This window comes from Heterodontus francisci, chromosome 8 (genome assembly GCF_036365525.1).
Source record: "Heterodontus francisci isolate sHetFra1 chromosome 8, sHetFra1.hap1, whole genome shotgun sequence".
Classification (NCBI taxonomy): domain Eukaryota; kingdom Metazoa; phylum Chordata; class Chondrichthyes; order Heterodontiformes; family Heterodontidae; genus Heterodontus; species Heterodontus francisci.
In genome coordinates this window covers 118,607,165-118,629,732 of record NC_090378.1, presented here as the reverse complement: position 1 = coordinate 118,629,732, position 22,568 = coordinate 118,607,165, and the positions used below count along the sequence as shown (strand labels likewise).

Genomic DNA, 22,568 nt, shown 5'->3' with positions numbered 1-22,568 from the left:
TAGAAAACATCAGACTTTCATTGGCAGGCCATTAATTATTGAAACGACCATTCTCTTGAATGACACCATCTTAATTTTTTTTTGAATACATGCAATTTGCAACAGGCAGAGCATTCAATTCATAAAGCAGTGAGTTGGTTTGGACCTTGTAGAGATTAGGTGAAACGAAGGAATGAAGAATTATGAACCAAAAATAGTCTGGAAGAGGACAGAAATGTGGCGGTGTCGATGCCTCATTTATAAAAGGTGGCTAAAACAGCTTGAGCTGGGAACACAAATATTTCTCAGTGAAGGACTGAAATGTAAATTTGCCTCACTACAGCTAAGGCAGATTCCACATGTTTGCATCTGTCCGATCTATTTACATTTGCTCGTCATGAAATATACTGCATGGTAAGGACCAATAGTCTTGTGACTGAAACTGACTCAAGTAAATTTCATATACTGGATGGACTCCTGAAGATTTCACCTGCTTGAGATTTCCAAATTGGTAACACGAGGATCGCTGTACTGCAGGCAAGATTGTGAATTGTAAAATACATCTTTCCAGTCTCTAACTGGAGTTCAGAATTGTTATGAATGATCAGCAGTATTCTGCTACAGATTTATTATGTGCTAGAAGCTCAGTGCTGAGGAAGATGAAAGTGAAATATAAAACTGAATCTTCTCGATTTTTGTCGAATTCCAGATACATGGTGTTGAATTTTCAATTGCCTCTGAGGCACATACAGGTGCAGGCGGCATTGAAAATAGCATGCTCGATGGCATCACTAGATCACAACATCTCTGGAACGCAACATGATTTTCAAAGGGAGGGTGGGAGGAGAGCAGGCAACCCTCAAATTAACTAACTGTTGAGCTCATTGTGAAGCTCATTCACAAGCTTTTGAACAGCAGTTTTAGATTTTCAATCGGGAGCATGGAGAAAACTGAGGGTCTGAGATATGTTAGGGTGCAGCTGTCATGAACACAACGGGGAGTCTCGAGTGCTAATGGATGCACTGGTCAACAAATTTAAGATGGAGATTTATGCTTGGCTGTTCAACCAGTGGAACAGAGTTGCCATCGCTGGTACCGAGAGGCCTGCATTTGTGAGCAGAGTGGTTGGACTTCTGAGAGGGACGTGAGGTTTCTGGCATCAACTGGGCATCAGAGGTTGTTAGAAGCAGCCTGGTGAATGAATAAGTTGTAGCTGACGGAGTTGTGATGGGAACAGGCTACTCTGACACTGGACAATGTAACGAGGAGGACTTTCAGCAGGATGCATCCTCCTGGTCGGGAGGAGGCCAGAGGAGCTGCAGCGGGAAGAAGGCACTACCCAAGACATCAGCTGTACCTCGCAAGAGTCAGCTACCTGCAAATGACAGAGTGCCAGTACTGTAGGAAGCTGCACCTATCCCGGTAGATGGACATTTGCACTCTGGTCCACAATGACCTGAGACTTCACGGCCCCCATGGCAGTCCCCTACCTGAATTCCTAAAGGTCACCATCGCTCAGAACTATTATTCATCTGGGTCAAACGATCAGCTGTGCACCTGCAGGCATCTCATCATGCTATCAGGCAGGTTATGGATGCCCTATTCTGGGGGCTGGTGTAGTGGTGTCGGTGGGAGAGACATTACATGCATTTTGAGATAGATGGGCCAACGCAGGCAAAGAGGACATTAGGGTTTGGTGCCATCTATGGATTCCTCAGATCCAGTGGGTCATCGATTGCACCCATAACACTATCAAGGCACCAACCAGCCAGATGCCTGAACAGAAATGTCTTCCACTCAATGAATGTCCCAGATAGTCTATGACCACAGAAAATGCATCTTTCAGGTCTGCGCCTGGTTCCCAGGCAGGTGTCATGATGCCTTCATTCTTCCAGAGTCCCAGGTGCCATACCTCTCAAACCAACATCCAGGCTCTGTGGGTGGCTGCTGGGAGATAAGGGTTTTAACTTCTGAAAAGGTTGTGCCTATTGTGTGCACACTTTTAAGAGGTGTGGCTATGTTATCATGCCAGCAGAATAAGAGTTGTGATGCAACACAGCATGTGACTTCTGGGTTGGGGCAGACTTAAGTTAGTAACTGTACAGTGAAGACCTGTGTGTACATGCAAAACCATCCTGAAATAAAGAATCCATGTTACTGCACTGCTGATCCCATCTTGAGTGGTCAGTGCTTTGTGCACAGTAGCAGTTAACACAAAGGCTAAGAGAACACGCAACAACTCCTGACGCCCATTCAGAAGCCAGCCACGGATGCAGAGAGGCAGTACAACCAAAACCATTTCCTGGCATGAACCTGCATTGAACAGACTACTGTTACCTTGAAAATGCACTTCCGTTACCTTGACCACTCTGGTGATGCCCTCCAGTATGAACCAGCCAGGTAAAGGCCTGCTCAGATTGGGAAAAAGGAACCCGACCAAAACCCAACCGAACCCGACCCAAGTCCCTCCGATTTAGCCCCGGGCCCGACCCGACCCAGCTCCGACTCGAACCTGACCTGTCCATCCCGACACCGAACCTGCAAGCAGCTGCAGCACACGTGTGATGACGTCATTGCGACATCACTCGCTCACTGCACAGACACAGTTTCATCCCGGACTCCCAGTTCAGGGAAGTTTTTTAAATTTCAATACTTAACAGCAGAGCATTTACCGTGTGTGTCCAGCCCAACCTGACCCGACTCGACCTGAACTCGGCCCCACCCAACTCGAGCCTGAAAGCCGGACCCTGACGATGGGCCCGACCCAACCCAAACCCGACACACATTGTCAGGTCCCGTTGGGTTCGGGTCCGGTAGCAGGCCTCTACAGCCAGGGGGTCTCCTATTGTGATCATTTGCTGTGCGCTGACAATATGACAATACAAAAAAACCTGAGCTGGATGAAGAGAAGCTGGAACGCCACTCTTCCTCAGTGGAGATGATGAGGACGAAGAGAACGGCAAAGGGGGAGGTCCAGAGGAACCTGGCGCCCAGGCATTGGAGGAAGACCATCCCAGGTCTCACAGCAGTTGGAGGCTTGCATGGCTGCAAGGGCCATGCTAATTCAGCAATGTTTCACTTGAGTTGCTCTCAGCCTTTTGCCAGATGACTTTGTAACTCACTTTCCATCAGAGAGAAATTATAGAACATAGATACATCTGAATAATCCCATTGCTCCCCAAACATATTGAAAATGGGGTCTCCATCAATAACACCGCAGCAAACCCAGCCCCACTGACCACTGTCCCTTAACTCCATGACCCTTTTGACATCAGGGCGGCACAGTGGTTAGCAGCGCAGCCTCACAGCTCCAGCGACCCGGGTTCAATTCTGGGTACTGCCTGTGTGGAGTTTGCAAGTTCTCCCTGTGTCTGCGTGGGTTTTCTCCGGGTGCTCCGGTTTCCTCCCACAAGCCAAAAAGACTTGCAGGTTGGTAGGTAAATTGGCCATTATAAATTGCCACTAGTACAGGTAGGTGGTAGGGAAATATAGGGACAGGTGGGGATGTTTGGTAGGAATATGGGATTAGTGTAGGATTAGTATAAATGGGTGGTTGATGGTTGGCACAGACTCAGTGGGCCGAAGGGCCTGTTTCAGTGCTGTATCTCTAAACTAAACATGCAAGTCTGATCGTAGGATAAGCAATTATTATTAAACAAAAAGTTAATGAACATATGACATGAAATAAAAAGGATGGGAGCTAAAAAATATGGAATTAGCTCAGTGACAGGAAACAATGAGTAATGGTTAACAGATGTTTTTCAGGCTGGAGAAAGGTTTTCAGTGGAGTTCCCCAGGGGTCAGTGTTGTGACCCTTGCTTTTCCTGATATATATTAATGAGCAAGGCCTTGACGTACAGGTAACAATTCCAAAGTCTGCAGATGATACAAATCTTGGAAGCATTGTGAGCTGTGAAGAGGATGGTGTAGAACTGCAAAAGGATATAGACAAGTTAGTGGAATGGGCAGATAGGTGGCAGATGAAGTTCAATACAGAGAAATGTGAAGTGATTCATTTTGGTAGGAAGAACATGGAGACACAATATAAAATAAAGGGTATAATTCGAAAGGGGGTGCAGGAGCAGAGGGGCATCGGTGTATATGTGCATAAGTCATTGAAGGTGGCAGGACAGGTTGAAAGTGCGGTTAATAAACCATACGGTATCCTGGGCTTTATTAATAGGGGCACAGAGTACAAGAGCAAGGAAGTTACATTGAACCTGTATAAGATACAAGTTCGGCCTCAGCTAGAGTACTGCATCCACTTCTGGGCGCCACACTTTAGGAAATACATGAGTGCATTGGACAGAGGACAGAAAAGTTTCACAAGAATGATTCCTGGGATGAGGAATTACAATTATGAAGACTGATTGGAGAAGTTGGGACTGTTTTCCCTGGAGAAGAGAAGGCTGAGAGGGGACTTGATAGAGGTATTCAAAATCATTTGCATACAAACAGACAGTGCTTGTGTCAACAAAGGACCATTTCCTGACACATTCAACCCACAATGGATGTTGATCACCGGACAGTGATGGGGTGTGGAAGCACATTCCAGGGCCTACTGGAATGATGCAATCCACAGGGGCCAGGACTGGTTGGACCAGCTGATCACATGACTAACTGGCTGTTCCAGGGTTTTTTGAATTAGCCACAGAGTCTGAACTCAGAATGTCCATTTGCTCCTGGACTAAGAAGATCTCTCCTGTCTGCTCCCATCTCTTTCTCACAAGTCTCTGAATCCACTGAAGACACATAAACCCCAAGAGAGAAAAGTCTTCTCCAGCGCACAAGGTTTAAGAGGAGTACTGGGCCTCAACGAAAAGCAAGACCTACCTACAATCAAGGACGCTACAGTGAGCTGAAAGAACCGTAAGAAAAACTCTTCATATATTGCCTCAAACATTTCCACTTTATTTTTCTTCTCTTTTTGGATGTGTGTATCGCGTATACATGCTAGCGTGGACACGTCGTGTATCTGTAAGCTTCAACCAAATTTAAGTTTAAATTTAATAAATTTCAACCTTTCTCCTTTAAACCTAAGAAACCTGTTTGTGCTGGTTTCTTTGCCTTATAATTGGAAAGTAGTGAACATGGATTCACCAAGGGGGAGCTAAAAACATTGGGTGTTTAAAATTAAACCCTGTTACGTTAAGATCAGGTGAAGGCTGAGAGAGGGATCCCGAGACACCTTTCTCATCTGGTCGTAACACAGGCTTTTGCTTTTCAAGAGCAGGAATGCTTGACAGGTAACAGTGGTCTGGATTTTCTTCTGATCCTGGCAGGTCCATATGCAGATGTCCAACTGTTCCTTTTAGTCCAAAAAACAGCTGGCTTTTCACAGTTCAAAGTGAAACTAATCTTTTCCAGGCAAGTCCCATGATAATTAAATTCTGTCTTGTCAAAACACAAAAATAGCTCTCAAGGCAAACACCCTATGTTGAATTGAAATCATATGTTTTCCAGTAAAAACTTGTTTACTGATCTACCTTTTTTAAAAAAACACCCAAAGTTCAACCTCTTCAGTTTTAAAACATAGATTCCAAGTTTTAACAAAACCTACAGAAACTCTCGCAATACCTCCACCCTTGGCAAAATGAAATGCCATTTTGAATGCCTTTCATTGAAATGTATAAAAAAACAGAAGTTGAAAACATTCTAAAATACATTTTCCACACTCATCCCCCATTCACGCTTTCCTTGTGGTTAATACAATTTTGCTTCGTACCATCTTTGCTCATAGAACTCAAAGTTAGATTTGTGATAAAGCACCAACAATAACATTATTTTTGCATGAAATCTGGACAATCTTTAAGTGACAAGGCTGCAACAGTAAACTCCAATGGAATATTCTGACATTCTGCATTTTAAACTTCTCCACAGAGGTTATGATCAGGAAATACTAGCGGTTCTCTCTAGTCATGGCGAATGCAGATTTCGAAATGTTTAAGAGCCAATAATAGACCCAACATTTCTTTTTCCATGGTGGAATATCTTTTTTGATGTTGATTTATTTTTTTGAAAAGTATCCCACTGGTCTTTCTATGCCCAATTGATCATCTTGTAACAGGGCTGCACCAACCCCCAGGTCACTAGCATTAAATGCTACCTTGAAAGGCTTCCTGAAATTTGGAGCAGCCAACACTGGTTCATTAAAGTGGCCTTGAGCTTTTCAAAAGATGCCTGGCACTCCCCTGACACACTAACTTGGTTTTCTTTTTCTGCAGTAAATCTATTAACGGAGCAGCTACAGTGCTGAAATTTGGTACAAACTTCTAGTAGAAACCACACATTCCCAAAAACCTCTTGGTTTCTTGCTTAGACTTAGGGGTAGTGAACTCCACCAAGGCTTGTACTTTCACCTTTCTTGGCAACACTTGTCCTTGCCTACTATATGCCCAAGGTAGGTCACTCTCTCTTTTGCAAATTCACTTCTAGCCAGATTTACCACTAAATGAGCTTCTTGGAATTTTTTTTAAACCGAGTTTCTAGCTGTTTTAAGTGTTCCTTCCAAGAATAGACTGTATACCAGCACATCATCAGAATAAACTATAGTTAGGAACACTGACTACCACTTGTCTCATTAGTCTCTCAAAGGTTGCCAAAGCATTTTTTTTAGCCCGAATGGTATCACTCGGCACTGGTAAAGATCGTCTGGTGTGACAAAAGCTGATATTTCTTTAGTTTGGGGTGTTAAAGGAACTTGCCAGTATCCCTTTAACAAATCTATTTTTGTATGTTAAGATGCCTCTGCTTGTTTAGAAAAAGGTCTTTGATCGGGGTTCTTTGTTGTCCTGGTAACCAAGACCCTTGTCTTTAAGTGGAGTTGATGTAAGGTCACCTGATTTCTCTCACTCCATTTTAAACAAAATTAAAACCAGTTTTTAAAACAGTCATGCTACAAAGTCCAGCGTTCAAAACAAGCCTCACACACTCCTCCATTCACCACCACCCTTCACTCACTTAACAAAATTCTTGATCAAAGACTCCTACCTTTCATAAACTTCACCTCACCCTCACACACAGTTTCAAGCCTCACATTCACACCTGACAGCTTGCACACACTGCCGGCTATTCATCAATGACAGGTACATTGCACCACACTCACTGAAACACTTCCCTCTCTTTTGCATGGCAAGGTGGGGTATAACTGGGGACTGCAGCACCTAACCGGCGGGCATAGGCTTGGCTGTATGTCTTCACCTTGACGGAGGAGACAGTGTTTGCAATTATTGGAGTAGCCGTAACTAAAGTCATGGCCAGAGATGGGGCTGAAATAATAGCAGATGTTCCTACTTAATCCACCTTCTGACATGCCACTTCCCCCTCATCCCACAATCTCTTCTGATTTCCAAGCCGCAGATAGTGTAAATATGTACCACTTGCTTTCCTTCTCAATCTCCTACCCTTGTGCTTTTCTCCTTTCAGCTACCCAAGAACTGTCACCTGGCCAGACAATGTTATGGGCGCGTCAAGTCCAAGTGCAGCAGGAAACTGATGACAATGAAATATTGTCACTCAATATCACATTCGCAGCCACTAACTCAGATATTGATCAGAGGTGAGATCTGCACGTGGTGAGACACCAGCCACAAGAAAAAGGATAGCACAGGTAGCAATGCACTGTCGGGCGAGGTCACATATGAGTTCTGCTGCAGAGGACTCAGATGAGAACTTTGATGGGGCAGCGTACAGAAAAAGGCTGTTGACTCAGCACAATGAAATACTTGGTGCATTTTCAGGCCTGTCAGAAAGCCTGCGGTCGCTAAAGGCCTGCTTGTGTCTGCATACGAAACCCGACTCGAGCCAAACAGAACTACATCTGACCCGAGTCCTTCAAATTTTTTCCGCGCCCAACCCGACCACTAGAATAAAGTTGTTTATATTAAAGGGGTTGTGCTCTACCTTGGATGAAATCGTTCACTGCAGACCAGTGCCGAGTCCAAATGCACATACCCCATCTTGGCGTCCTGGCTGTCACTGTGTCCGACCCAGCCCGAGCCCAAATGCCAGACTCGGAAGAGTGACCCAACCTGACCCCGACATGTCATTGAGTTGGGTGGGTTCAGGTTGGGTAGCGGTCACTGTCAAGGAACATGGAAGAGCCGGTTCCAACTTGGCAACTTCCAGCACCCAATAAGAGTGGATGTTAGAAGGACGTTTCCACTTTTTTTTTTATTCGTTCATGGGATGTGGGCATCGTTGGCTAGGCCAGCATTTATTGCCCATCCCCAAGTATCCTTGAGGTGGTGAACTTCCTTCCTGAAATGCCACAGTCCTTGGGGTGTCGGTACACCCACAGTGCTGTTAGGAAGGGAATTCCAGGATTTTGACCCAGTGACAGTGAAGAAATAGTTCCAAGTCAGGATGTTGTGGATCTTGGAGAGGAATCTGCAGGTGGTGGTGTTCCCATTCATCTGCTGCCCTGGTCTTTCTAGGTTGCAGGTTTGGAAGCTGTCAAATGAGCCTTGGTGAGTTGCTGCAGTGCATCTTGCAGATGGTATATACTGCTGACACTGTGCGTCGGTAGTGAAGGGAGTGAATGTTGAAGGTGGTGGATGAGGTGCCAGTCAAGTGGGTTGCTTTGTCCTGGATGGTGTCGAGCTGCTTGAGTGTTGTTGGAGTTGCTCCCATCCAGGCAAGTGGAAAGTATTGCATCACAATCCTGACTTCTGCCTTGTAGTTGGTGGGCAGGCATTGGGGGGACAGGTCAGTTAATCGCCGCAGAACTCCCTGCCTCTGACCTGCTCTTGTAGCTGCAGTATTTATGTGGCTGATCCAGTTTTTTGTCAATGGTAACCCCAGAATTTCAATGGCGCGAGATTCAGTGATGTCAATGTCATTGAACACCAAAGGGAGATGGTTGAATTCTATGTTGTTGGAGATGGTCATTGCTTGGCACTTAAATGGCAAGTAACACTGGCACCAAACATCAGTCCAAGCCTGGATGTTGTCCAGGTCTTGCTGCATATGGACACGGGCTGCTTCAGTACCTGAGGAGACACGAACGGTACTGAACACTGTGCAATCATCAGTGAAAAATCCCACTTCTGACATTATGATGGAAGAAAGGTCATTGATGAAGCAGCTGAAGATCGATGGGCCTGGAGCACTACCTTGAGGAACTCTAGCAGTCTTGTTATGGAGCGGAGATGAAATGATCATCCAATAAACATCTTCTTTCATGCAGGTATGACTCCAACCAGCCGAGAGCTTTCCCCTCGATTCCCATTGACTTCAGTTTTGTTAGGGCTCCTTGATGCCATACTCGGTCAAATGCTACCTTGATGTCAAGGGCAGTCACTCTCACCTCACCTCGAGTTCAGTTCTGTTGTCCATGTTTGAACCAAGGCTGTAATGAGGTCTGGAGCCGACTGGCCCTGGCGGAACCCAAACAAAGCATCACTGAGCAGGTTATTGCGAAGCAAGTGCTGCTTGATAGCACTGTCGACGACACCTTCCGTCACTTGACTGATGAGGTGGTAATTGGCCGGGTTCCTCGTCCTGTGTTTTATGTACAGGACATACCCGGGCAATTTTCCACATTGCCAAGCAGATGCCAGTGTTGTACCCCTACTGGAAAAGTTTGGCTTGGGGGCGCGGCAAGTTCTGGAGTTCAGGTCTTCAGTACTATTGCTGGAATGTTGGCAGGGCCCATAGCCTTTGCAGTATCCAGCGCCTGCAGCCATTTCTTGATATCCCGTGGAATCAAATTGGTTAAAGACTGGCATCTATGATGCTGGGGAATTCAGGAGGCCGAGATGGTTCATGGGTCATGCAATTTCCATTAACGGCCCTTTTTTAACTTCTAGTTTGTTTCAGCCCCAGGTTTTATTGAAGAAGAATCCATGTTTATATAGCACCTATCATGGCTTCAGATACTCAAACTGCCAAAAATATAAGGGGTCTCCCATTGAAGGTGGGGGTGAGGTGAATTTTTTCTCTGAAGGTTGTTAATCCGTGGAATTCACTTCTTCAGAGAGCAGTTCAGGCAGGGTCATTAAATATATTCAGGATAAGGTTAGATAGATTTTTGATAGACAAAGGAGGCAAGTGGTATGAAGGGCAGACAGGAAAGCAGAGATGTGGCCACATTCAATCAGCCATGATCTTATCAAATGACCTACTTCTGCTCCTAATTTTCATGTATGTTCCTTTGTACGTATGTATGTCTTTTCACCTCTTACACTCCACCAGTGCCCTTGCTGTTGCCTGTCCATCAGCCAGCCCAGATTGTCGCTTCCCATACTGAGATAGTGCAGTCTGAAGCTGGGCCTTCTAGATTCAGATACTCGAGAGTGTTCTCCAAGGTCATCTGCAGTCTCCCCCAGTCAAGGCTGCAGCCACATTGGGAGAAGTGCGTAGGAGCACTAGGACAGGCTAAGCACCTGCAATACAGGCACTAAGGGAATGCACAAGGGTGCTCACTTGACTTTTGTTTGGAATATTAGATGTTTTGCTTGATAAGGTCAGTTTGCAATGGTTGTTCTGTGGTGGCTTTTATTTCCTCATTGCTTCCAAGAGGACACAGATGGTCACTAAGGTGTGGGAGTGTCGGTGAATGGGGAATTGGGGTTATGCTCACTGGTACCTCAGTCCTACTGTTCAAGATGGCTCCTGGGCTGGAAGCTCCCTAGGAAGCTCCCTTGCTGTTCAACTCTATCCATGGCCATCTGCTCCCATCCCTAACGTTTTCTCCCCAAATCTGCCCTCTTAAACTGTTTAAATTCCCCTGGCTCTTTAAAGCAGTTCATTTTAGCCCTATCTAAAAGTTAACAGTTAGTTTAGTGTATGTTACCTGGGCCCACTGCCCTCCCCCAGCCACACCTGCTCTTTGTTTTCTCAATGAAATTGATCCGGATGAAACTGACGAGCACAGCTGCCGATACTTCAATCTCCGATCCTGCTGTCTTCACAGTCCAGAGTGTCTGCAGCCACGGCATGCGGTAAGTCCATTGAGGTGAAGAAGGAGCTGCGGGACCCGAGAGAAGTCCTGTGAAAAGGTGCCCCGAACACCCAAAACATCCACGAACGGCCCCCCCGGCCGCAACTTCAAAGCGCCCGCGGGAGATGGCTCGGAGAGCATCTGCAGCGCACTGTCGGCAATGCTGCATGCCTTTATTTAAACCACTGCAAAAAAAAAACCCTTAGCAAATGTAATCACCTCTAAGTCTGCCAAATGATGCTTCACCTCCCGAAGGACGTGGATGAGCTTTCCGGACGTCGATGGTGGGCACTGAGGAAATGGCTTATTACCTGCACCAGATTCCACCCCCCCTCCACCCCCCCCCTTTACCCCCCTTCCACCCACCCCCCCACCCCCGTCCCCTTCCCTGCTCCACCCTCTCAGCTCACCCCCTCACAACCCCGTCCCAGCCCGCCCCCCCCCCCTCGCACCATCTTCACCCCGCACCCCCTTCCCCTGCAACCCCCCCCCCACCCCCTCCCTCTACCCCTCCCCCTTGCATCCCCTCCTCCCACCGGCACCATCCTACACCTGTGTAGGGGCCCCAACAACCCCACTGCCTTGTGGGCGTCTCGGGAGAGACCAAGGCTAAGGGAGTAAACCCTAACAGAAAATCCGGAGCGGAACCCCGTAGGCGGTCATGTGTCACCTTTGGCATGTTTCCGGCAGTTCCTGCAGCCATACTGGTGCCAAACGTCGTGTCCTGCACTCCTTTGGACCCCACCAGAAAGGCCGAGAGGGGGGTTTTGACGACTGGGCAACTCTCAACCTCCATAAATTTGCCCAGGCATGCGACATGGAGAGGTCACTCCATAGTTGCCTCACAGCGACTGAAACAACACGGAAGGCAGCAGTTACGGGTTATAAGTCCAGATAAATTGGCGTAGAAACTGGGCGCCACGGGTTGCCTTTGTCGGTGGGAGAGGTCATTGCACCTCACTGGACAGCTACCGCCCGCCTCAAACCGGGCAGCCCCCGGTCAATAAGGTTCTGTCCCGCCACAGTCTGCCTGCTTCAATGGGTGCTTGGAGCTCAGGGTCATTGCCCGAAAGGTGGACTGATACACCGCACCAAACAACATGAAAAAAGGAAAGAAGGTACCAGCCCTTCGCTTTGCAAGCTGGAACGTCAGAACTATGTGTCCTGGCCTGTCGGAAGACCTTACACAAATCAACGATTCTCGGAAGACCGCCATCATTAACAACGAGCTCAGTAGACTCAATGTGGACATTGCAGCACTTCAGGAGACTCGCCTCCCCGCGAGTGGCTCTCTAGCAGAGCAAGACTACACCTTCTTCTGGCAGGGCAGGGATCCTGAAGAACCAAGACAGCATGGAGTGGGCTTCGCCATCAGAAACTCCTTGCTCAGCATGATAGAGCCTCCCTCAAATGGCTCGGAACGCATACTGTCCATCCGACTGCTCACCACCTCTGGTCCAGTACACCTACTCAGCATCTATGCTCCAACACTCTGTTCCGCACCTGAAGCTAAAGACCAGTTCTATGAACAACTCCATAACATCATTAGCAGCATCCCCAACACCGAACACCTATTCCTGCTGGGGGACTTTAATGCCAGGGTTGGGGCCGACCATGACTCATGGCCCTCCTGCCTTGGGCGCTATGGCGTTGGAAGGATGAATGAGAACGGGCAGAGACTGCTTGAGTTGTGTACCTATCATAACCTCTGCATCACCAACTCGTTCTTTCACACTAAACCCTGTCACCAGGTTTCATGGAGGCACCCAAGATCACGTCGTTGGCACCAGCTAGACCTCATTGTCACAAGGCGAGCCGCCTTAAACAGTGTTCAAATCACACGCAGCTTCCACAGTGCGGACTGCGACACCGACCACTCCCTGGTGTGCAGCAAGGTTAGACTCAGACCAAAGAAGTTGCATCATTCCAAGCAGAAGGGCCACCCGCGCATCAACACGAGCAGAATTTCTCATCCACAGCTGTTACAAAAATTTCTAAATTCACTTGTAACAGCCCTTCAAAACACTCCCACAGGGGATGCTGAGACCAAGTGGGCCCACATCAGAGACGCCATCTATGAGTCAGCTTTGACCACCTACGGCAAAAGTGCGAAGAGAAATGCAGACTGGTTTCAATCTCATAATGACGAGCTGGAACCTGTCATAGCCGCTAAGCGCATTGCACTGTTGAACTACAAGAAAGCCCCCAGCGATTTAACATCCGCAGCACTTAAAGCAGCCAGACGTACTGCACAAAGAACAGCTAGGCGTTGCGCAAACGACTACTGGCAACACCTATGCAGTCATATTCAGCTGGCCTCAGACACCGGAAACATCAGAGGAATGTATGATGGCATGAAGAGAGCTCTTGGGCCAACCATCAAGAAGATCACCCCCCTCAAATCTAAATCGGGGGCCATAATTACTGACCAACGCAAACAGATGGACCGCTGGGTTGAGCACTACCTAGAACTGTACTCCAGGGAGAATGCTGTCACTGAGACTGCCCTCAATGCAGCCCAGCCTCTACCAGTCATGGATGAGCTGGACATACAGCCAACCAAATCGGAACTCAGTGATGCCATTGATTCCCTAGCCAGCGGAAAAGCCCCTGGGAAGGACAGCATTACCCCTGAAATAATCAAGAGTGCCAAGCCTGCTATACTCTCAGCACTACATGAACTGCTATGCCTATGCTGGGACGAGGGAGCAGTACCCCAGGACATGCGCGATGCCAATATCATCACCCTCTATAAAAACAAAGGTGACCGCGGTGACTGCAACAACTACCGTGGAATCTCCCTGCTCAGCATAGTGGGGAAAGTCTTTGCTCGAGTCGCTCTGAACAGGCTCCAGAAGCTGGCCGAGCGCGTCTACCCTGAGGCACAGTGTGGCTTTCGTGCAGAGAGATCGACTATTGACATGCTGTTCTCCCTTCGTCAGATACAGGAGAAATGCCGTGAACAACAGATGCCCCTCTACATTGCTTTCATTGATCTCACCAAAGCCTTTGACCTCGTCAGCAGACGTGGTCTCTTCAGACTACTAGAAAAGATCGGATGTCCACCAAAGCTACTAAGTATCATCACCTCATTCCATGACAATATGAAAGGCACAATTCAACATGGTGGCTCCTCATCAGAGCCCTTTCCTATCCTGAGTGGTGTGAAACAGGGCTGTGTTCTCGCACCCACACTTTTTGGGATTTTCTTCTCCCTGCTGCTTTCACATGCGTTCAAATCCTCTGAAGAAGGAATTTTCCTCCACACAAGATCAGGGGGCAGGTTGTTCAACCTTGCCCGTCTAAGAGCGAAGTCCAAAGTACGGAAAGTCCTCATCAGAGAACTCCTCTTTGCTGACGATGCTGCTTTAACATCTCACACTGAAGAATGCCTGCAGAGTCTCATCGACAGGTTTGCGTCTGCCTGCAATGAATTTGGCCTAACCATCAGCCTCAAGAAAACGAACATCATGGGGCAGGATGTCAGAAATGCTCCATCCATCAATATTGGCGACCACGCTCTGGAAGTGGTTCAAGAGTTCACCTACCTAGGCTCAACTATCACCAGTAACCTGTCTCTAGATGCAGAAATCAACAAGCGCATGGGTAAGGCTTCCACTGCTATGTCCAGACTGGCCAAGAGAGTGTGGGAAAATGGCGCACTGACACGGAACACAAAAGTCCGAGTGTATCAGGCCTGTGTCCTCAGTACCTTGCTCTACGGCAGCGAGGCCTGGACAACGTATGCCAGCCAAGAGCGACGTCTCAATTCATTCCATCTTCGCTGCCTTCGGAGAATACTTGGCATCAGGTGGCAGGACTATATCTCCAACACAGAAGTCCTTGAAGCGGCCAACATCCCCAGCTTATACACACTACTGAGTCAGCGGCGCTTGAGATGGCTTGGCCATGTGAGCCGCATGGAAGATGGCAGGATCCCCAAAGACACATTGTACAGCGAGCTCGCCACTGGTATCAGACCCACCGGCCGTCCATGTCTCCGTTATAAAGACGTCTGCAAACGCGACATGAAATCGTGTGACATTGATCACAAGTCGTGGGAGTCAGTTGCCAGCATTCGCCAGAGCTGGCGGGCAGCCATAAAGACAGGGCTAAATTGTGGCGAGTCGAAGAGACTTAGTAGTTGGCAGGAAAAAAGACAGAGGCGCAAGGGGAGAGCCAACTGTGCAACAGCCCCAACAAACAAATTTCTCTGCAGCACCTGTGGAAGAGCCTGTCACTCCAGAATTGGCCTTTATAGCCACTCCAGGCGCTGCTTCACAAACCACTGACCACCTCCAGGCGCGTATCCATTGTCTCTCGAGATAAGGAGGCCCAAAAGAAAGAAAGAAAGAAGACCTCAGTCCATGAGGTGATAACAGACAGCCTGGCTGGAAAGGGGATGTGTTTGCCTCCTGCCTTCCTCCTCCTCAGCCACTCGCCTGATCCCTGGTGGAAAGGGCTGTGCCCTCATGATATTGAGGTTGTACAGGATACAGCAGATCATGACTAATCGTGACACATGCTACAACGAGGGCTCCTCCAAAGTGGTCCAGGCAACGAAGCCATTTCTTGAACAACCCAATCACTTTATGACGTTTCATATGGCAAACATGGCTTTTCTTTATATGCATGCTGCCCATAGTGATCGGTGATTCAATAGACAGGGGAACAGACAGGTGTTTCTGGAGCCGCAGACATGAATCCAGGATGGGTTGTTGCCTCCCTTGTGCCAGGGTCAAGGATGTCACGGAGTAGCTGCAGAGCATCCTGAAGGGGGAGGGGGAACAGCCAGCCGTCATGCTCCACATTGGAACCAACGACATAGGTAGAAAGAGGGATGTGGTCCTGCAGTCAGAATTTAGGGAGCTAGGTAAGAAATTAGAAAGCAGGACCTCAAAAGTAATAATCTCCAGATTACTCCCAGTGCCATGCATAAGCGAGTGCAGAATAGAAGGATAAGACAAATGAATGCGTGGCTGGAGAGATGCTGCATGAGGGAGGGTTTTAGATTCCTGGGACATTGGGACCGGCTCTGGGGGAAGATGGGACCTGTACAGGCTGGAGGGGCTGCACTTGAAAAGAGCCGGGACGGAGCTCCTTGCGGGACTTTTTGCTAGTCCTGTTGGGGTGGGTTTAAACTAGTTTGGCAGGGGAATGGGGACCTGAGGGGAGACTCAATTGGAACAAAATCAGAAATGAATATGGAAGGCTGAAAATTCATGGAGGAGTCTGGAAGTCAGAAGAAACAACGGTTAGAAAATAAAAAAGTGTTTTGCTGCTCAGGGGTATCTATTTTAATGCAAGCAGTATAGAAAATAAAGCTGATGGCACAGATAAACACATGGTGGCATGATATCCTAGCTATTACAGAAACATGGCTTAAGGAGGGACAGGAATTGCATTTCAACGTTCCTGGTTACTGAATTTTCAAGTGCAATGGGGAGGAGGATAAGAAAGGAGGGGAAGTATCAATTTTGGTCAAGTAAACTATTACAGCTGTGAGGAGGGATGATATGTTGGAAGGTTCATCAAATGAGGTCATCTGGAATGAGCTAAGGAACAAAAATAGGGCAATCACACTGCTGGAAGAGTACCATAGACCCCCAAAGTCAGAGGGCGATACAAGAGCAGATATGCAGGCAAGTCTCTGAGAAATGCAAGAACAATAGGGCAGTAATAGTAGGGGATTTTAACTGCCCCAATATTAACTGGGATAGTTTTACTGTGAAAGGAATTGAGGGAGCAGAATTCTTGTGCTGCAAACAGGTGAACTTTTTTGTCCAGTATGTAGCAAGTCCAACAAGAGAGGGCGGAGTTTTAGACTTAGTTTTAGGATATGAAGATCGGCAGGTGGCAGTGGGAGAGCATTTTGGTGGTAGTGATCATAATTCAGTCAGTTTTATAACTAAGGAAAAGGACAGAGAAAGAAGAGGAGTTAGAGTTCTCAATTGGGGAAAGGACAATTTTACTAAACTGAGGAGTGATTTAGCAAAAGTGGACTGGAAACAGCTACTTGATGGTAAATCAGTTTCAGAACAGTGGCAGGCATTCAAAGGGGAGATCCAAGGGGTTCAGAGTAAACATGTTACCACAAAGAAAAAAGGATGAGACGGCTAAAAGTAGAGCCCCATGGATGTCAAGGGGCTTACAGGATATAATAAGGCAGAAAAAGAAAACTTATGTCTGACGCCGAGAACTCAATACTATAGAAAGCCGAGAGGAGTACAGAAAGTGGAGGGGTGAAATCAAAAAGGAAATTAGGAAAGCAAAGCAAGGGCATGAAAGAATATTGGCAAACAAAATCAAGGTGAACCCAAAGATAATTTATCAATACATTAAGAGTAAGAGGATAACTAAGCAGAGAGTAGGACCCATAAAAGACCAAAAAGGTAACCTATGCGTAGGGGCAGAAAATGTTGGTATGGTTCTTAATGAATACTTTGCGTCTGTCTTCACAAAAGAGGGGGACGATGCAGATATCGCAATTGAGGAGGAGCGTCAAGTATTGGATGTGATAAACCTAGGGAGAGAGGAAGTATTAATGGGATTAACATCCTTGAAAGTTGATAAATCACCAGGTCCAGATAAAATGTACTCTGGGCTGTAAAAAGAAGCAAGAGAGGAAATCGCGGAAGGCTTGACCATCATTTACCAGTCCTCACTAGATACAGATGTTGTGTTGGAGAATTGGAGAACTGCTAACGTTGTACCTCCATTTAAAAACGGAGCGAAAGATAGACTGAATACTTACTAACCTCAGTAGTGAGCAAATTATTGGAATGTATTCTGAAAGACAGGATAAACTGTCACTTGGAAAGGCACAAATTAATCAAGGATAGTCAGCATGGATTAGTTAAGGAGATCTTTGTTTGACCAACTTGATCAAATTTTTTGAAGAAGTAAGAAGATAGATGAGGGTCGTGCAGCTGGTGTGGTCTACATGGATTTTCGCAAGGCTTTTGACAAGGCACATCCCACATGGCAGACTGGTTAAAAAAAATAAAATCCTATGTGATCCAGGGAAATGCAGCAAGGTGGATACCAAATTGGCACAGTGGCAGGAAACAAAGGGTAATTGTTGACGGGTGTTTTAGGTACTGAGGGCTGTTTCCAGTGACGTTCCGCAGGGCTCAGTACTGGGTGCCCTGCTTTTTGTGGTATATATTAATAATTTGAACGTCAAGACAGGGGCCATAATCAAGAAGTTTGCAGACGACACAAAGATTTGCCATGTGGCAGATAGAGAGGAGGATAGACTCAAAAGGAGTCTGGATATACACCTCAAGTGCAGTAATCTGCAGGGCTACGGATCAAATGTTGGAAGGTGGGATTAGAATAGGTGGATTGTTTTCCGGCTGGCACAAACACGATGGGCCAATTAGCCTCTTTCTGTGCCTTAAACTTCTATGATTTTACGTGTGCATCAGACGCACACCAATGGCATAAGCAAGGTGGTCAGTGGATAGCCCTGATGGCCCAGCAGCCACCCTCTGGTTTGACATGGTGGCTCAGCAGTTTGGCACAGAATAAAGACATCTTAACTGCTGCCAGGATACCAGCTATTTACCAACATGATCTACTGAGCATGGTTGCATCCCAACTGCACAGAGAGTGGAACCCTTGTGATTGTGGTTCATCTCTGCATTTAGACGCGACACTCACAAAGCAACGTGTGTGCAATCAATGGCACCTGCACCATAGGGATCCCAGCTATCCTGGTGAAGCTACGTGCACGCTTCGCTGCTTCTCTCTGGTCGGAGACAATGTAATGTACTCCCCTCTCCTGATATAAAGAGTGTCCATCACCTCACTCCTGCAGCAACCAACAGCCAAACTGGGAGATGTTAAGAAATGTTGCCTGCTTCAGTCTGAAAGGATCCCCCCACAAAGAAATTCAAGGCCAAGGTCACCATCAAAACCACTAACAGCACCATTCTTGTCCTGCTCTGAGGCTGCAGGTCTGGTTGCAAGAGGTGGCAGACTTCCGTGAGCACCTCCTTTGTAAAGCAGAGACATCACACACACTGATCCTGGCTTAGGTTGAAGTAAGAGAAATGCTTCCAGAAGACCCTAGGTTGATAAGGCCTCCTACTGAGAGCCCTTCTTCCCCCTCCTCCTCTTCCCTCTTGCAGTAGCTTGTCCTCCTCCATGTTGCCTCTGCTCATTCTCCCAGTCATGTTGCAGACCAAGGAGGATGGAAACTTACTGAACCCATGACCAGGAGCCAGTGGCCTGATCAGAACCCTTGAAGTCAGAACCAAGACCTTCACCACGTGCAACACCAGTCCCTGTCGACTTCACCAACTTTAAATGGCAGTAAAAACTCACCTCTACAAACTCAGAGAGCCGTAGAAATCAGTCAGTAATTAACCTGAGCATAGTCGACAATCACTTTAAACAGAGCTGATGGGAGATTCCTTCCTGCTGCTAAACACATATTCAGCTGTGTGTTTAAGACAGGGCATTCCGCCAAGCAGCGAGGTTGGAAATGGCAGCGCTGGTGTCAAATCAGCATCACACACTGACTGACCTCATGATCTGCCTACTCTACATACTTGTGGTGCATGCTCCTAATGTACACACTACTGCCCTCATCAAAATGGTTTCTGGAAGAGGCTGTACCAGAGGTAAGCATGGGTAGTGGTCACTTGTTTGGTCCCAAAACAGACCCTGTAGTGCGAAAACTGGAGGCACTATGGAACCAAATTTGTGGCCAGTGTGAGCTAGGAGCACATGGATGAGGAGGACAGTACAATAAGCAACAGGAATAAACAGCCTGTACAAAATACTGGAGCTGTTCTGTGAAACTTGCAGAATAAATCATTATTTTCTGTCACATCAAGCAGGAACCTATAACCTATGCACAAGTTGCCAAGTGCCATCTATTAGCAGCGATGAGCTTTCATTTTAGTTTATAAATATGGAAAGTTTTGAGATGGGTCACTCTTTGAAAATAAACTCAGATGAATGTTTAAACAGGTTTGCAACTTGTTTCCCTCCCTGACATTTTCCCATTGCTTGACAACTGTTACCACATCTTCTTGATGTTCCAATATAATCCAGGTCAGATAGGTCTTTATAGAATAGAGGATTCAGAGGAGCAGTGCTTGTCATGACATTTCACTGGAGTGGAAGTGAAGTTGTGCATTATCTATAGAATAAAGGTCTTACTGTAGAGGTGATGAGCGTCAAAAATTGAGAGTCAATATTGTAAATGACATAAGAGCTGTAAGTAAATTCTACTGAGAGCCTTGTGATAGAGACTATGTTATCATTTCCTACACATAACACATCCCTTCTAGAACTTTCAAGCCCTGAGTTTAACCGGAGGGACAGCCAGGAATCTCCTCACTCCGGGCCCGATGATTTTATCACCGGATTAGTATTTGGCAGAGGTTCTGCTCCTCCGGGCCCACAAAGATTCCACTGAAAACTTCAATCAAAATACTTGCCATGGCCTTTTCTGTCCACTCTGCTGACTCTCATTCGATCTGACTGTGGACTTTGAGCCCTCACTGACCTCCTGATATTCTGAATGAATATTGTGCCCAGTTGCTCAGCCTAAACGACTTACACTGAACACGTCTGCGGCTCCGGCTCTGGGAAGCCTCCCTCTCAGTCACGTGGTCGGGCCCTTGAAGTGACCGTTAGTGGCCGGTCACGTGGGAACATTTAAACCGGCTGAGCACTGAAGCAAAGCGCTGGGCAGCTGTAAAATCAAATAGTGTCTGACAAAATAAACCTTACAGCTACCCTGCCGTCATTAAAAAGGCTGTTTGACTTTCCTGATCGATATTTGAGGAGGAAAAGAGGCTGGAAAGACACTTTTGTCATGATGATGTTGCAGGCTTGTGGCACAGTGCTGATGTGATCTACCTCAGAGTGTTAAAATAAAGCTCAGCCAACACTTTATCGGATGAAGACATTTAATTTCTCTTGTTCCATTTTAAAGGCACATTTTCTTGCATCAATTGCCTTGGTGAATGAGATTTCTGAAAATATTTGGAAGTCATCTAAAATATGGCTGTAAAGATTTAAAGGAGGGAACAAGCATTGAGTGAGATGGCTGTGCAAAGCAGACGACTCAGTTGGGATTATCCAGTGTCCTCCACTCCACATCGTGGTCGGCCCGCTGAACATTCTTTAACCATTCCCACAGTATCTCTGTTGTGTTATCAACGTTGTGGTCCATGTCAAGCCTGTGGAAAGATGCAGATAAAATCATCATTGGATAAGTAAAGTCAACCGGAGTCTGCAGCCACACCCGACCTCACAGACAAAATGAAAAGAAGCTGAGCCAGTTGCTGCTGACTGCACTGCTTCAAAGGTCAGAAAGCTGGATGGGTTGGGGTGTTGGAGATCCAGATCATTGCTGAGTAGATTTGAGAGGAGAAAAAGCTTGCAATATGGTCTGATCTTCTAAAAGTAAAAGAAAAGTGCTCTCTTCATAATCTTAACACCGTTTTCGTCTTTGAGTCTTCAGAAATCTCACCGCAGCCAACATGTTGCATGTTCCTTGAACCTCTGTGTCTGTATAGACTGTACACAAAGACTGTCACTCAAGATGAGATCAGTAATGCAGTATTGTGGGTTCTTTGTTAATTACTGAGAGAGCAGCAAATACATTGAGATAGTAACTGTACACGTGTATCATCAAGACTGACCAACACTCAATCACATGTTGTGTTACATTATAACTCTTACATAACTAACATGATCTTGTAGCCACACATCTGAATGGTGTACACACACAACAGTTACCTGACAATCACACATGAATGATTCATTGTCGAAAATAAGTACAAAGAAATATTTAAAAAGAAAATGTTTTGATTTTGTTCATGGGATGTGGATGTTGCTGGCTGGCCAGCATTTATTGCCCATCACTAATTGCCTCGAGAAGGTGATGGTGAGCTGCCTTCTTGAACTGCTGCAGCCCATGTGGAGTAGGTGCACCCCCAGTGCTGTTAGAACAAAGAACAGTACAGCACAGGAACAGGCCATTCGGCCCTCCAAGCCTGCGCCAATCTTGATGCCTGCCAAAACTAACACCTTCTGCACTTCCGGGGTCCGTATCCCTCTATTCCCATCCGATTCATGTATTTGTCAAGATGCCTCTTAAACGTCTCTCTGGTACCTGCTTCCACCACCTCCCCCGGAAACAAGTTCCATGCACTCACCACCCTCTGTGTAAAGAACTTGCCTCGCACATCCCCTCTAAACTTTGCCCCTCTCACCTTAAACCTATGTCTCCTAGTAACTGACTCTTCCAACCTGGGAAAAAGATTCTGACTATCCACTCTGTCCATGCCGCTTATCACTTTGTCAACCTCTATCATGTCGCCCCTCCACCTCCGTCGTTCCAGTGAAAACAATCTGAGTTTATCCAACCTCTCCTCATAGCTAATGCCCTCCAGACCAGGCAACATCCTGGTAAACCTCTTCTGTACCCTCTCCAAAGCCTCCACGTCCTTCTGGTAGTGTGGCGACCAGAATTGCACGCAATATTCTAAGTGTGGCGTAACTAAAGTTCTGTACAGCTGCAGCATGACTTGCCGATTTTTATATTCTATGCCCCGACGGATGAAGGCAAGCATGCCGTATGCCTTCTTGACTACCTTATCCACCTGCGTTGCCACTTTCA

At 46.8% G+C, this 22,568-nt stretch overlaps 1 protein-coding gene across 1 annotated transcript in view; it reads right to left on the bottom strand.

The window, feature by feature from the left end:
* LOC137372595 (centrosome-associated protein 350-like) overlaps positions 1–20,478 on the bottom strand; it is a 65,016-nt gene extending 44,538 nt beyond the window's left edge. The window contains exon 1 of the mRNA XM_068036535.1: positions 20,377–20,478. The gene's annotated coding sequence lies outside the window, so the exon portion shown is untranslated. The remainder of the gene's footprint in view (positions 1–20,376) is intronic.
* Positions 20,479–22,568: the final 2,090 nt, after the last annotated feature.